The sequence below is a fragment of the Gavialis gangeticus genome, unplaced genomic scaffold, assembly GCF_001723915.1.
Source record: "Gavialis gangeticus isolate Ggan-Ray unplaced genomic scaffold, GavGan_comp1, whole genome shotgun sequence".
Taxonomy (NCBI): domain Eukaryota; kingdom Metazoa; phylum Chordata; order Crocodylia; family Gavialidae; genus Gavialis; species Gavialis gangeticus.
This window is the reverse complement of record NW_017729022.1, coordinates 160866519-160874814: the sequence shown is the minus strand read 5'-3', so window position 1 is coordinate 160874814 and position 8296 is coordinate 160866519. Positions and strand designations below refer to the sequence as shown.

The window sequence follows — 8296 nt, the reverse complement described above, 5'->3', positions numbered from 1 at the left end:
TAAAAAAAAAAAAAAAAAAAAAAAAAGACAAAACTTTCTCTTGATAATTTTAAACCTTTCAATTGCTAATTTCAGTGGGTGCCTCCTACTTCTAGTATTCTGGGACTTTGGTGAACAAAATAGATTATACTTGTAGTGTTTCCAAAACAGAGTTCTTACTTTCTAAATTGTTAGTACAAACCACTGTGAGAGATCCGAGGGCACAGACATCGACTTTTTTTGGTGGTAGATGCTTGCAGACGTAAAAGCAAAAAACAAACCAAAAAACTTGGTGCTTTACTTTTAATGTGGCACGTTCCCCTACGGTGCCCTGCTCATGCCCTGAAGAGGCAGCACGTTACTTCAACCTGACTCTGCAGCATCTGTAAAGATTGGGAGCTTTAGTGCGGCTGTTTTGGCACTTTTATCTAATATCTGATTGAACTGGCTTTAGCTAAAAGTACCAAAAAGCCCCGCTGAAATGCTTGATCTTTACAGATGTTGCATGGCTGGGTTGAAATAATGTGCTGCTTCTTTTGGTAAATGTTTGTTTGTTTGTTTGTTTGTTTGTTTTAACATCTACAAGCTTGGCTCTGTGGGTGCTGAGCATCCGCTATTTTTTTTTTGGTGGGTGTTTGAGTCCTGGAGTACTCATGGAGTTGACGCTTGTGTTAGACAGTGGGGAAAATGAAGTTGTCGTCAAAAGCAGAAGAACAAATCCTCAAGTGGTATATAAGGTGGTGAGGATCTTCCAACTGAAGATTTAGCCCAGCGTTTGTCGAATGAGAAACACAACTGCCTTTTCTGGTCAAATACCTATGCCTAAGTTCTGTTGGCTTCAGGAAGGCCAGACTACTATGGCTGGGTTTCATCAAACTGATAAAACAAGTTCCTGTTGACCTTGGTGACTTTACCTGGCTTATATATTGACAGCAGCTTATTCTTGCAAATTTCTCTAATATCATCTGTGCAAAGACTCATTCCAATGACCCCTTTTCTGAAGAAAATACAAGGAAAATCTTGATTTCTGTCTTCATTTCTCCCCCCCACCACGACCCCTAATAATACATTGAAGAACTTTGATATCATATAAATCATCTCCAAAAAAATGTAGTATCAGAGCAGGTTCCAAACCAATTTCTTGTCTTTTTTCACCCCTTAGGATTCTAATGTGATAGAGCAACCTCTGTGTGCAGTGATTCCACCTGCAGGGGATTGTAATTGATTTTCTTTTTCTTGGCATGTAAAGGTCAGAACCTTTAGAACTGTTACCTGCTAATGTAAAATGGCATTGACTGCTGAAAATGTGGAGGCAGCAGCTTCTAAAGCACTGGAAAAGGCGTTATAAGGCCTATGAGTATTATCATTCTGTGGTGAGTGCTCCTCCATACTAAGCTGGTTTGTTCTCTGCACACAGTACACTGAGAGGCAAAATCTATAGTAAGACTTGTGCTTTTTATGGTCAAATGTCAGAGACTCCTCTCTGGTCCTAGTTAAAAATTGAGTTGGCAATATACCTTGTCTAGCCTCTCATGATCACATCTACTTAGATTGCTAGTTAATTAGTAGTGGGCAGAAAGCATGGCCTTTAAAACAGTGTAAAAATGAGTGCGGTGAAAGTGAAATATGGATGGGGAGAATGTAAAGGTTAGCTCTATTTCTTCTGTGACTGAAATGCAGCTGTCTAATATGTTGAGTGCAGTAGGATTGATGAAGACATAACATACACTTCTAGTCTTTTCATTTCCATACTGTTTGATAGTTTTTACATTCAGAGTAATACCCATGGCATGACTGTTTGATTGGAACATGATCATGTGCTAGAGTTGTGCTGTTTACACCAAAGGTACCCAGTTCAGGAACACCATTAACACTGTCGGTTCATTTATCAAGTGAATTATTTTCACTAGGTTTTCCATGTTAATCTTGCTTCTCTGTGTGAAGAAATATGCATTGATCTCTTGTATTTTTATTTTAAAATGACTTTTCGTGGTTAAAATGATATTGCTATATCCTTGGGTAGAAGTGCCAGGTAGGAATAAAATGCATATTTATACATCAGTAAATCCTCACGCTGTCTTTCAGTTTACAGGAGAGGAAACTAAGGCAAGAAGGATCTGTGTTGTAGATGTTAGGAGAGAGAGAATTTGGGAGCTCCTGGCTCATCTTTGTGCTACAGTAGCTGCCTAAGGTTCCATTCAAGAGCAGACCGCCCCCCACCCCGTGCCAAACTCTGTATATACTCATAGTAAGAGAAGGTCCTGCTCTAAGCATATTGCAATCAAAATAGACAAGACAGAAATTTTGGAGAAGACAAATTTAGGAAGATTAAATGTCTTATCCAGAAAAAAATTGAGTACAGCTGCAGCTTGCCTACACCTTTCAGTGTGTCCCTCACAACCGAGATCATAGACTCCTTTTCCAGGGCAGAGCTGAGAACAGAACTTTAGATCTCTTAAGATCATGGTTAGCTCTTTGACTCTGAGACTTTCCTTCCTCTCTTGGGTCTTGGTTCAGGCCTCTAGAATTCACCCCTTTCTTAGTCTTGGATTTGCTATTTAGTTGTTATACCACAATGTAGGATGATCCCAAGGGCTATTTGTCATTATGCGTTACAATTTTCCATGTTTCTTACTAACTGTTCATAATGCTTCCTTATAAACTTAAATGAAATTTCTTTTCCTTTTGAAAAATTAGTCCTATTGCATTAGGCAAACACTGGATTCTTTCACTGTTGACTTCAAATTTAACAGAAGTCATGGCTCAGGAGTGTTTACTTCTTTGTTTGTGCACTGGTATCTTCACTGACTTTTGCAAGGAAGAATGTTTTCCAACACTAAAGCAGAACATAAATGAAAGTAGTCGGATTGTTGGAAACACTTTAAGCTGTCCATGAACAGCTGTACAGCAGTGCCTTGTGGGAACCTTCCACACTTTACTGTATGAGCTCTTATACACCTCAGCATGTCTAAATTGAGGATTACATGTTGAAAATAGCTTTTGTCATTAAACTAGGCATTTTTGAGCCTTCTGTCAGTAGTGACTGTCTGGCCAAGAGAGGACATCAGCTTTGATGCTGAGGGCGCATACTGGCTGCTTGTAAGAGGTTGAAATCCTAGTTTCCAGGCAGATTTATTACCAGTTTAGTTTTAGAACTTTCCTGTTTAATATTTAAATAAACTGTTTAATGTTTAAAAAGTAAAATTCTTTTGATAATTAAACTGCTGCACAGAGAAGAACTCGGAACAGCTGCAGCTTGCCAAACCTTTTAGTGTATTCCCACAGCCTAGATTCCAGACCAGCTGTGAATTACCTCTGAGCTGCAAGAGCATTGTGGGTAATCACTTGCAAATGTGCATGATAGACATCCCATTATGTAGCATTCCTATATCCAGGACCCGTTTATCTCTAGAGACATTTAAATAAAGACTAGGCAAAGCCTATGAAATACCTGGTGAGGACCAAATCTGCACTAGCCCAGGGGAAGGATTGGATGATCTAATAGGATTTTTGATTTGTATTATCTAAGCTCTTCCTATTCTACACACAGCTCTAAACACAGTTCATGGGTATACAGCCATGAATACGAGCTTTACTTTGTCCTGTGAGTGCGGTGTTCTGGCCTACTGGACCTACAGAGGCTATCGAAAGAGTAGCTGTCACCAGAAGAACCGTCTCTGGTTTCTGGCTAACTAGAAACTCTGGTGTTTCATGCTGATGACCTAGCCACGTATCCTCCTTGGCTCTAGATAAAATGTTTATCAAGCAGTTCCAGTGGTTTGCATGCAGCACCTTGCTTCATGAGGAGAAAGAGGCTGGTGCTTGGCTTTTTGTATGCTGAGCTTGTGTCTAGTCTACAGTCTGGATTTGTTCCCTGTTCATGTCTGATTAAGGTTTTGACATGGATCTACCAAGCCTATAATAACAGCATGCTGTCTCAAGTAATTTATTTTTTGAGACCAGGCACTGCATCTACTTTCCCCTGGTATGCTTCAGCTAATAGCCCAGGTGGCAAAGAGATGATGGTGCTTTCTCAGAATAACCTTCCCTGGGCTAGAACAGCTTCCTCAAGATGACCAGAAGGAGTTCCTTCCTCTTCCGATGTTCATATTATCCTGAAGTATCTTGTTTTAGCATAGGACTTAGGAAGAAGAAATTACAGCAGGAATTAAAACCAAGTGGGGTCTCTCTAGCCACTTGTTTTCAGTTGTCTTTATGCATCATCAAGATAGTTAGGGATAGATGCTTTAGGAATGAGGGGTAGAGTTGTGCAATTTGAGCATAAAGCCTGTAAAGGTTACATTTTAATGAAAGTCTAGCACCAAGGCAATTCCGTGCTGTGCTGCAGGTTATATTTGGGGTGCTTTTGTGTGAAAGAACACACTAGTTAAAAAGCCAGGGGATGGTGGCTATGGGTGGCTACTCTAATTGCATGGAGAAGTAGGAGGAAAAGCTGGACCAGGATTTAAGGGTGTTGATGTGGGGTGGGGCGTGGCCAAGGCTGGACACGTGTGCTTTCAGTCAGCATGCAGACATCTCATACTTCAGAGCAGAAAGAAGAGAGCTGCATGCTCAGCTGAGTGTCTGACCAGCATAGGGCCATGCTAATCCTTAAAGTGGCTAAAAGAGGATCAAAGGAAAGAAAGAAGAGTGTACAGAGAATAATAATTTCACGCAAGGAATTTGGTTTCTCTGCAGCTAAGGCTTCTAAGCTAGTTACTAACTTAATATTTTTGCTGGGCCAGTTATTCTGCAGAGTTATTTCTTGTTATTGTTTGGGTTCTTTTTCCTTTTGTTGACGGCTTTCTCAAGTATATTAAGCTCCCTTCTCAAAACAGAACTCAGCATTTCCATGCTCTAGCCTCTTCCACAATGGGCTATCAGGGATTCTGTACTCATCTATTGCATTACCCTGCTTTGTGCTCTGAATCTCCATCTTTCTGTTTACTCTGCCATTTGTAGAGATTGCTGCGCATATGGTAGGGAAGCTCATCTGGGGTTTGTGACAGGATACTGCAGGCACTTTCAATGAGATATATTAAAAATTAAGTTTCCTTTATGAAATCTGTCCAAAGACCTCTGAGCTGCTCTTGTCTCCTGTGGCCTCAGAAGACTGCTCCTTGCCGAGATTGAGGGCAAGGTGGACGGTGTGCTGAGACCCTTCATACATCAGCACAGAAGGGAAAAATCCCTTATTTCAGCAAACCATTTGTGAGCTGCCTGAGGTTTCTTGCTGTTTCTTTGGCAGCACTAAGTATCAAGAGTAATTTGTTGTGGCATTTCCAAAATGGCAGTAGTGTTGCTAGCTTTGGCCATTTTCAAGGGGCCTAGGCCAAACTGCTAAGTGTGGCTAATGGAGAAGGCCCCAAAGCCCATTTCAGAGTGACCGTAGAATGAATCTCTGCAGATGTGACAACAAGCTTGGTCAGAAAAGAAAAGAGCCATGTCCAGGTAAACCAGTAATGAGATCCAAACAAACAAAGCAAAAGGCCTGAAAGGAGACATTATTAAGGAAGACCTTAAATATTCCCAATATAATGGATCATAACTTTATCTTAAAAAGTTAGTAGTAGTGATTGATGTAACCAAATATATTAGATGTTGTTTTGCTATAATAGATACAGTTTTATAGTTTTGTTAAGATTCTTAGAAAAGCTGTAAAAACAATGCAGCCTTGTCAGTGAAGACCATAAAGTAAGATGAAGAAAAAACAGGACACTGGCAAGCAGCATTCCATAGTGGTGAAGGTAGGTGATAGGAGACCCTCCCTTCTTTCCCAAGGATCAGTGTTGTCAACCCAAGAAATTCTTTTACTGACAATCTGAGAACTTTTCACTGACGAACATTTTTATTGACCATGTGCTTTTTACTAGCAGTAAAATAAATGTTCTTGGATTGGCAACCCTGTGGGGCTGCATCAATGGTTTTACACCCTGCTGCCCCTACCACATGGGTCCCCTACTCACTTCCTACCCTAACACCTCTGACTGCACCTTGTACCATGCTGCCCCCTCAGTCTTACCCCTGCTGGCCCTGCTCCCCTCCATCCCAACATGGACCTCAGAAGAAACCAACCTATAACTCAGTAGTGTTATAGGATGGGAAGAAGCAGCAGATGTCTATGTGGTCTCACAGGGTGCTGTGCTCCTGCTTACACAGCAGGTGGCTCTGCACTGTTTTGTCTGTGCTTCATTCAAGTTCCAGCTGTCCAGCTTCTTTCTGAGAAAGAGCTTCCCAAAGCAGATGGAACCTGATTGTTTTTACAGAGGGCTTATGTTTATGTACAGACTTTACAAACGGACGTTTTAATCCTTTTTTTAAACTTGCTATCCATAAATTTGTAGACAGTTGGTAACCTACGAAGGACATAAATCCCAACTAATTGACACCTTCCAGGTCCACAAGAGATCTGGTTCAGCCCAGTCCCAAAAGTTTCAGTGAAACAAAAGAAATTTTAATGCAACCTATCAGGAAAAATTTATTAGAATATTAGAATAAGCCATCTATAAATATAGGGTATAGGATGGAAGGAAATTGGGAGAGCTCAGAAAATTCAAGAAGATCTGCTGCAGTCTGAGTGCCATTGTACCTTTCCCACCACCTCAAAACTCTCTAGGCAGTCTGGGTAAGAATCTCTGTTGTATTGTCATGGGTAGCTGAACAGGCTTTGGGAGAAATGTTTGTTTTTGTGTTTTGGAGTGTACGCAATAAAAGGTCGGGCTGTAGATGTGTCTCACTCTTTTATCAGTAGTGAACCCTACAAGTTTACCTGTAATCCAGGTAACACTTGCCTGTGGCACTAGTAAGAGATGCTGCTTGCTTCCAGTGACCTATGCAGGGCTGTGATTCTCCCTATCCCCCTTTTATATAAAAGTCAGTGTTATTTAAAAAAAAAATATATCTTCAATGGGGGCTTTTAATACCTGCCTGAGATGAACAGGCCATTTCACACCTCTGAGAGAATTCCAGGCTTTCTGCAGAAACATGCACTGGTTACTAGCTTGCCTCTCTGTATCTTAGTATGCACTCAGAGCAAGCAGAGACTGATACTTTTTGAATGAAAGCTGGAACTTTGAAAAATGAGATGGTAGGTTTAGACAGCTACAGGTATGACATACGGAAACATACTACCTGTTTCTGAGCCCTCCAGTCTGCTGAAGTCCCCCATTCACCAAGTTTTGGCAGTTGTGGCTTCTGTGAAATGAATCTAATGATTACCTGGGATCCTAGTTTTCACTGATTTAAAAAAAATTAACCCCCAAATCCACATTTTTCCATGATTAAAATGAAACACCATTATATAGATATATCTATATATCAGTGGTGTTTCATTTAAATCATGGAAAAATATGGATTTGGGGTTCCTTTTTTTAACTGAAAATTGGGGATTTTTTAAATCGGAGAAAACCAGGATCCCTGGTGATCACAGTCCTGTTTCAAGTGGAGTAGGGTACGATCATTGTGACTGACAGCTTCTTGGCAGCCTCAGCAGAAACAGTAACGATTAAATGGGCATGGAGACTGAATTACTTTCTCTTTCCTTGAAGTGATCCGTTTAATCAGAGCTTAGTTAATTTGACAGAGAAACTTGTTTGGTTGCTGTCTATGTGGTATCTCTTATGGAAAACAGAGATCTTTAATTTTCAGATCTTTTAATTTTGCAAGTTCATTATTGCCTCAGCCCTTTATGTAATTATACATGTAAAGTGGTCTGAAAGTGTAACCTACTGTCACTCACAGTCCCCAGACCCAATTTGATCATGCTTTCATAGGCATAACTTCACTGTTCTCCATGGCCCCTGGGGAGAGCAGTTCTGTGCTCAGGTGCTGTCTGTCTGCCAACCTGGTTCTAAAGCTTTGCTGCTTCATAACAGCTGTCAAGGGAGCTAACTGAACCTTCCCTTCCCTCCCCACCCCCAATATTGGGAAGTGTGGTAGTGCAATATAACCACCGTTGTCCATTTCCTGGGCTCTGCCAGGAGGAAGGTGTGACTGTTTTTGGGGCACTGACCTTTTGCACTCAATTTGGATATGTAGGTCTCAAAGCATTTTTATAAAGGTAGGTAAAATGATCTTTAACCATTTTGCAGATGAGTCACTGATGGAGTGAGAGATGCCCACAAGATTATACAGCTAATCAGTAAAGGAGCTGAAAATCTAATTCTTTTGAGAGCTGCTTCATTTTTCCTACAGGATGTTTGCAGTTACGATGGCTTTTCCTGAAGTCTGAATATCTAAAAGTGCATTTAATGTTCTGTCTTCCATTGACCAAGTTTTTGATTTTTTTTTTTTTTTTTCCCTCCCCCCCCCCCCCCCC

At 40.8% G+C, this 8296-nt stretch overlaps 1 protein-coding gene across 1 annotated transcript in view; it reads left to right on the top strand.

The window, feature by feature from the left end:
• Window positions 1-8296, top strand: part of KCNH1 (potassium voltage-gated channel subfamily H member 1) — a 197676-nt gene that overhangs the window by 18613 nt on the left and 170767 nt on the right. The window lies entirely within an intron of this gene.